The sequence below is a fragment of the Microtus ochrogaster genome, chromosome 2 (genome assembly GCF_000317375.1).
Source record: "Microtus ochrogaster isolate Prairie Vole_2 chromosome 2, MicOch1.0, whole genome shotgun sequence".
Lineage (NCBI taxonomy): Eukaryota > Metazoa > Chordata > Mammalia > Rodentia > Cricetidae > Microtus > Microtus ochrogaster.
The window spans coordinates 61,255,795-61,264,324 of record NC_022010.1 but is presented as its reverse complement, the minus strand read 5'-3'; the positions used below and the strand labels follow the sequence as shown (position 1 = coordinate 61,264,324).

At 41.6% G+C, this 8,530-nt stretch overlaps 1 pseudogene; it reads right to left on the bottom strand.

The window, feature by feature from the left end:
- Positions 1 to 7,362: 7,362 nt before the first annotated feature.
- LOC101994339 lies at positions 7,363 to 7,912 on the bottom strand (annotated as a pseudogene).
- Between the last annotated feature and the right edge of the window lie 618 nt (positions 7,913 to 8,530).

The window sequence follows — 8,530 nt, the reverse complement described above, 5'->3', positions numbered from 1 at the left end:
TGTCCACTATGTAAGTCCGGTTTTATCCCATGCTTTTTCAGACCCAGGCTAGCTGGTCTTGGTGAATTCCCGAAGGATCATCCCCATTGTCTCATTTTCAAAGCAGATATGGGCCTTTTAAGAATTCTTTGATTATCCAGGGATAATTGAAGAGGTTAGATAGTTTGTCACAGTTTTAACTGTCAATGTTGTTCGTCACTGGTTTGGTGATACCAAAATTGTCTATCAATTTATTTTTTACTACTTTTTGAGTTAGCTGTCAAACCTATTCTACAGTTATGAACTCCTCCCAGTGATCTCTTTACTTGGTCTTCTTCAGTGTACTATTACATAGACCCTGGGACAGGGCAAATTATAATGATCAGAAAACCATTCTCCTAGCCTGGAGGCTGCAGGGACTGAGGTTGCAGAGCTAGTGTCTGGAGAGAGCCTTCTTGTCCCATTAACATATTGAAGACAACCTGAGGATTAGAAGGTACAAGAGGAGGCTGAGCTAGGTACCAACTTCATTCTGGAAGGTAGGGGCCTCACATCCCAATCACCTCGGGAAGGTTTCTCCTCTCAATATTATAGTAGCAATTAAAGTTTTACTCGTGCTCTTAAGGGACAACTGTTCATACCACAGTACACTTTTGAGGCCTTTTTACAGCTTTATTAGATAATGAGCTCAGGGAATTGTTGGTTACTAAGTATATACTGTGAGTTTAGAATCCAGGTGCTACAGTTTGGATATTGAATGTTCCCCCCTTCAATTCATTTCAGGTATTTAAGGTTGAGTCTCCAACCCAAGCTGTTGTTTGAAGATGGTAAAACCTTTAAGAGATAGGACCTAGTGGCAGCAAATTAGGACTCTGAGGATGTGCCATTGAAGGTGAACTAGGCTGGGTGGCTATTGCTATAATGAAGCACCCTGACCAAAAGCAACTTGGGAAGAATAGGGTTTATTTGGCTAACATATCCTGAGTCCCAGGTCACTGGGAAGCCAAGGCAGAAATTCAAACTGGGTGGGAACCTGGGGTCAGGAACTGATCAGAGGCCATGGAGGGATCCTGCATCCTGGCTTGTCCTTCCTGGCTTACTCAGCCTGCTTTCTTATACAACCAGGACCATTACTAGCCCAGGGGAGACCCCACCCACAATGAGCTGGTTCCCCATCAATTACTAGTTAAGAAAATGCCCTACAGACCTGCTTATAGCCTGGTCATATGGAAACATTTTCTCTATTGAGGATTCCTCCTCTCAGATGTCTGTATAACTGTGTCAAGTTGGCATCAAACTAGTCATCACAGATGGAGCTGTTTGAACTGGAGCACCTTCCTGCGGATGCCTTGGCTTCCTGACTGTGATGAGGTGAACAGCCTTCATCCACCACATGCTTCTCCAGTGGCAAACCATGCTACCACAGGTCCGGAGAGATAGGGTCAAAGTTTCATGGATTAAAACCTCTGAAACTGAGCTACAAGAAACTTTTCCTTTATATCAGGTATTTTTTAATCCTAGTGTTCATAATCTAATACATTGAAATGATTTTTAAAAATACAATGGGAAGCCCAACCAGAACTTCTTATTACCAAGAGTAATTTTAAGAAGAAAATAAGCATTGCGAAAGAGACATAAATGGTTCATTACAGTAATTCAGTCTGAATGCTTCTTCCATGAAGGAGAATAGGATGAAGGATGCAGGGAGCACTCACTCATTTATCCACCTCAGAATCTCGGTGCTGCTTAACCCCTGCTCATCAGCCTCCATGATGCTGTGAACACGGTGGCTGTGGAAAAAGAGAGCTGGTAATGAAATTTACAGCCAGACCTTTAAATGACAACACAAAATATTTGGACCTTATTCAAGGATGATTTTTGGAGACATTAAATAAAAAAATCACCCATAATTGATATAAGAAGGTAGGGGATTTGTTAATGCACAGTTGGAGAGCATGCTGAGTGTGCACCATGAGTGGATGACCTCTAAAGTGCTTACTGGTCATGTTTGAAATGACAGAAAGAAAGAAATATGGAAATATCGACATACAAATAAAGAATCATTTCTGTGGCTCCGAAGTGAGACTGTTAGGTCCACACTGACATAGAAAGATGCAAAATGGCTCTCAAGTGAGACCATTAGTTCCACACTGATGTAGAAAGACACAAACAAGAGGTGCTATGTCAATGCTCCGGGACTCCTCATAACGATTCCATTTCCTATAAAGCCAGGAAACTCAACAAAGTGCAAAGCTCAAGTCTCTAACCTTATCAACTGTGTTGGTTAGTTGTCTGTCAACCTGATACAAACTAGGGACATCTGAAAAAGAGGGAACTTCACCTTAGAAAGTGCCTCCATCCGACTCCCTTGCTGGGAAGTCTGTGGGTGAATTTTCTTGTTTAACGGTTGATATGTGAGGCTCCAGCTCACTGTGGGCAGTGTGACATGTGGGCACTGGTCCTGGGAGGTATAAAAACATGGCTGAACGTGAGCCTGGAGAGTCAGGAACAGCGTTCCTCATTCCACTGTGGTTCCGCTTCAGTTCCTGCCTCCAGGTGCCTGCTTTGAGTTCCTGTGCTGAGTTTTCTTCATGATAGACGGTGACATGTAAGTGTAAGCCATATAAACCTCTCCCTCCCCAAGCTGCTCTGGGTATCGTCTTTATCACATCAAGAGAAAGGAAACTAAGATGTCAACACTTGCGTTTACAGAGCTATAAACATTTTGATTTTAAAACTGTACATGAAATCAATGTCAAGATGATTGATAGCAGCCTATCTGACAGACTCTTGTGCCAAGCAGAATCACATGTTCGTAATTAATCCTTTACATTCTTGGCTCTTCCCAACACTGTCCTACACGTCATGTCTGCTCCAATGCTGTCTGTGTCTTCCTTAAGGATGTGCAGTTTGCTCTTCCCTTACACGTGCAATCAGTTAGCAGGTACTGAAATCCCTTTCAGAGTCGTAACTGACAAGACATACTCTTCTAATTTTCAGCCAGGCCCACTTCTGTGTGATGATGCACTCTAAAGAGACTGGTGCTATCTCTATGACAAACAGCCCTGTGTGTGTGTTTTCATTATAAAAATATCCACCAAGAGCATGGCATTATTCAAGGGACACGAAAGCCCGCAGAACAAGTCAACAACGAAAGGGCAGCAAGACAAGACAGATGTTTCCCAATAAAAACAGGGGATGCATTTCACTGTCTGTGGGCAGTAGGGAGGTTAACCAACAAGATATCTAAGGTTAATATGAATACTTTCCCAATGCATCTGCACATAACTCTGGTTAGATATAGCGACACACAGATACTGTATGCAGCACACTCTGCCCTCCCCCAAAGTGATTACCCCACTCCACCCCCAACTCCACTTGGTCACTCCTTCGCTTAGTAAAGTCAGAAATCTTGGCAGCTCTTTGTTCTTTTGCTTAATCCCCCATACTAAAATTTTCTGGATATATTGCACTGACTAAATTTCTGTAGGTCTTTATATAATATCGCTAGCTGTTTTGCCTGTTCTGGTACAAAACCAAGGGCAGGCTCCTTATCAAGGCCATTTAATCAGAGCATTGTTTCCGTTTGTCCTTCTTTCCTTACACTCTTGCGTTACTCAGTCCCTCTACCTGGAATGATTCCACTGTGATGAGCGTTGAGATTAAGGAAGCACAGAGAATACCAAGACTGTTCAGTAGAGGATGCTCCCTGATACCCCTAATCTGTTCTTCAAGTTCTTGCTCTCCCCAATTTCTATAGCTTACATGTCTACCACTAGATTTAATAACCTTATTGAAGTTGGAGACATTAGCTCATGAAGCACATACACTCAAAACCATCTACCGCACACACATGCACATGTGTGCATGCACATGCACACACAGAGTTATTGTCAATAGTAAAACCACTATACTCCTTAGATGACCTCAACACTTTATTGTATGAAGAACTCTTGTCTAAAAAGATCACATTACAAATCACACCATTCATACCTGGAATTTCTTTAAACTTCCAACTCCCATAGAAAAGATTTGTCAATACCTTATTCTCTAAGCTTCTGAGAAATGTATATTAAATGATTCTATCTAAATATAATGTGAATGTAAAATAGCCAATAGAATTTCTCTAAAAATCTACCAACTCTTCTATAGAAAATATTAACCCACAGCTTATTTGCTAGGCTTTTTATAAATGTTGATTAAATAAGTATATTTAAACATATGATTAAAATAGCCAGTAGAGAATTATGATACAGAAAGCCTTCTGCTTATTCTTTCTCTGGAGTTTTCTGTTACTTAAAGTAAGGGAAATACATTGCTGAGACACTGCGGGTGGCGGGGAGGGAGGCTTCATTTTCTAAACTCTGTAAAATATTTTCTAGGCAAACTTTGTTCAAAATGAAAACATGCTCAACAAATATGCTTTAAAATTCCTATATTTGAGTCTATGCTATTACTAGTGACATTGGAATTGTTTGATTCTTGATATGATGAAATGCTTAACCAACACACACACACACACACACGCATATTCTGTTCTGATTAAGATACAGCACACTGCTGTCACAGCATAGAATCACAGTCAAGCATGATGGCACCTGGCTTGGAATGCCAGCACTTGGCAGACGGAAGCGAAAGAGCTGGAAGACTGGGCTATGGAGGGAGGCCTTGACTCAAACAAGTACAGCAAAACAAAAGGTGACAAAATTAACTCTCATTGAGCAAAATGACCGGAGTCAAAGGAATGTCTCAGTCGTTCAGAGAGCAAGTATTACTCTTGCAGAGGACCAAGTTTGGTTCCAAACTCCCTAGCTCCAGGGGCTCCAATTATCCCTTCTGTTTTCCCTGGCAGCTGCACTTGTAAGAACAGACTCCTACGTGAATAAGCATGCATACGCATACGTGTGTGTGAAAGTCTAGTTAAATAAATAAATTAATCATTTTTTTTTTAAAAGAAATGACAACCAATGCTAGGAAGGCTGTAGAGATAAAGGAACCTCTAAACACTGGCTAGAAACTTAATTCGAAAAGAAACCATCATAAAAGTCTATAATGAGAAATATAATAGGTGCTTATAAAGCAGAAGCTGTTCATGTTGGATGAAATATGGGTCTTGTATAGACTTTTCTCAGGGGACGGGAAAGTGTGCACATTCTCAGCCAATTCTTGGTTTGTTTCCAAACAGTCTGACAAGTGTTATACCTAATACATGTGTGACTACATCAATCAATAGGGTATATGTACCAGGACTGATAAACAAATTTACAACAAGGTTTAAAGACCTTAACTGTCTTTATTTCCAGCTTTCGAGTTGGTGACGTGCCATGTGTATAAAATAGAAAGAATGCCTGGCAGCCTGACCGGAAGAGTTAAGTTTTATAGACAGGAAGCCTGGAAAAGGAGAAACTAAGAATACAACTGGTATTTGTAATTTCTGAGGTGGAGACAGGGTGACAGAACTCGAGAGAAACAACTGAGGGGGTAGCAAGTCACTCGAGGGCTCATATACATCCAAGCATGGCGTGAACACCCTGCACCCATTAAAACTGGCCTGTTTGGGAGATGGCTCCTCCCCCACCAGTCGCTTCATGAAGGCCAGACGTCAACTTAGCTGGAGCATGGTGAATCGGACCTTTAGAACAAACGACTTCACTTATCTGTTTTTTTTATTTTTTTTTTGTACCCACTGCAGCAGGCTAGTTCAAAACAAAAGGATCCTCTAATTCTTAGTTAGCCATAGTCAACAGGTTAAACGAGAGTTTACTGGTCAGCTTTCCTCCTTTATACATATTAATTTTGCCCACGCTTGCCCTTTTCCATGAACATTTCTCTGACCTGTAGAAATCATGAGGCTCCATGTGCCTTTAACCGCAGCTCCTCTTCCAGGTTCTTTGTTTTCACTGGGATGTAATGGTGCCCTGAAAATAGAACTTCCTTCGATTCTCTTTTCATGCTCTGTCTTGGGTCCCTTAAGCCCATGTCTGAGGCTGGGTATGTGGAGGAGAGACGCTCACGGCCACTCAACAGAAAAGGGTGCCAAACACACCTAGACTTGGATAAAAGACTCAGAGATGCTAACTTACAGTGGTTATCGGTAGTTTATAACAGGAACACCATTAAAAATAATATCCAAAATGCATTGAAACACAAGTTTACTTAAATCTGTAAGTTCGTAATTATGCTAAAATATAGTTACTGGAAAACACCAGAGAATGTGAGAAAATAATTTTATTATACTAAACCCACAATTTTGAATAATCATGAGTTTAAGTGAGCTTCATTGTAGACATGCCAAATAGCAGATGACAGGAGATTTCTGTCTTAAAAATGTTCAAAGTCACTTCCAACCTCAGCCATGCATGAGAATGGAGCTGGTCGTGGAAACAACCTTTTGCTGGGGAAAAAAAAAAGAAAAGAAGAAAGTAAAACTATAAACGCTGGAAAAGTATATAAATCAACCAGTTGAAGTCCTTGGCAGGAAACCGGCACAGGCAGAACCGCCTCACTCTGTGAGGGGAGCACGTGTGGCACACGACACCCGCATGCTGTGGCTTTGTTGAGAACGTTTTTCAAACTGTGATGGGGCCTGGAGAGAGCTGCCCTGATGGTACCGAGGAAAATCTGGTCTGAGTTCAGGACTGCCAAGACAACTTGGAACGGAGCCTCAGGCTTTCCTGAGGAAATGAAAGGAGGAGTCCAAGCCACCTTCAAATGCCTCTCACCTCGTAGTAATGTTTCATGCTCATAGAAATCTAAGATGAAACCGGCACAAATAATGACAATTAGATAATTGGAATTAAACTGCTCTCATAATAGCAACTAGTATTTCTTAATATGAGTTCAATAAGATATGAAAGATATATTGTAACTAAATAAAAATCACTAAAAGGTTTTTTTGGTATTTATTTATTCAATTACTTAGGGTCATGGTATGTGGAAGTCAATATTCAGGAATCCGTCCTCTCCTTCCATTGGGTGGGTTCCAAGGAGTAATCTCGAGTCATCGGGCTAGGAAGCAAGGGCCTTTAACATAGAACCGTTTCACTGGGCCAAAAGAATAACTTTAAATGTATAGCTATACCATTTACTTTTCTCATCACTGTGAGCAAATATCTACCAAGAAGCAACTGAAGAGATGTGTTGAATCTTGGATCGTGGCTTGGTGGTAGGTCATGGTGGGGAAAGCATAAAGGAGGGTGTGATCCTTGGTTGTGAAAGCAGAAGAGTGAGGCCGCTCGCTCACATCTCCGTGAGAACGCCAAGAAGGAGGGATGCCAGCACTGGCCAAGCTTTCTCTTTGCCTCTTTTAGTCCCTCTGGACCCTCAACACATGGGGAAGTGCCCAGTGTGTCCAGGGTAGTTTTCCATCTTCAAAGAATCCTCTTTTTTTTTTCAATTCCTGTCTTTTTATTTATTCATACACAACTACTTGTCTTCCGGCTTGTTGAAGCAGTAAGTCAGACAGCACTTGCCACAATAATGTCTGTCAAAGTGGCTGGCCATGAAAACTCCAGCACCACATTCATCAGAAGGACACTCTCGACGAAGACGGCTAATTTTGCCATTTTCATCCACCTTATAGTACTTCAGTACAGCCAGCTTCACCTTCTTCCTCTTATGCTTGTTCTTCTTGGGGGTGGTGTAAGACTTCTTCCTTTTCTTAGCACCACCACGAAGTCTCAACACCAAACGAAGGGTGGACTCCTTTTGGATGTTGTAGTCAGACAAAGTACGGCCATCTTCCAGCTGCTTGCCAGCGAAGATCAGCCTCTGCTGATCAGGAGGAATTCCTTCCTTATCCTGGATCTTGGCCTTGACATTTTCTATAGTGTCCGAGGGTTCAACCTCGAGCGTGATGGTTTTCCCCGTAAGGGTCTTCATGAAAATCTGCATCCTGGCGGCGCTGCCACCACAGATGGTGGATTGGAAAAGCAAAGAATCCTCTTTTGAATACCCTCCTTGCACACCCAGAAATGTGTCACCTAGGAGATTTTTAGCCCAGTGGGGTGACAGTGGATACTAACTATAACAATAGCTAAAAGACTGGTAAATGGAATAAGAATTGCCTGACTAAAACTATTAAAGAAAGAGTCGATAAAGAACCAGGAACAGAAAGAACACAGAAAAGAGATAGCATAGATTTAACTCAAACAATATTAGCAGTTATATGAGATGTAAAGAAGCCAAAGACTTCAATCACAAGACTATCGTGTTGAATTTTTGTTTTTTGTTTTTTTTTTTTCTTTTTGGTTTTTCGAGACAGGGTTTCTCTGTGGCTTTGGAGCCCGTCCTGGAACTAGCTTTTGTAGACCAGGCTGGTCTCGAACTCACAGAGATCCGCCTGCCTCTGCCTCCCGAGTGCTGGGATTAAAGGCGTGCGCCACCACCGCCCGGCTCGTGTTGAATTTTTAAAAAATGCACCAATACCCAAGTATGTGAGCTATTTCTTAAACAGAAGGCCTCAGAAAACTTAAAGGTAAAAGGGACAGAAAAACACATGACAAACAAATATCAAGAAAGCTCGTGTTTGCTTTATTAATACCAAAGTAGA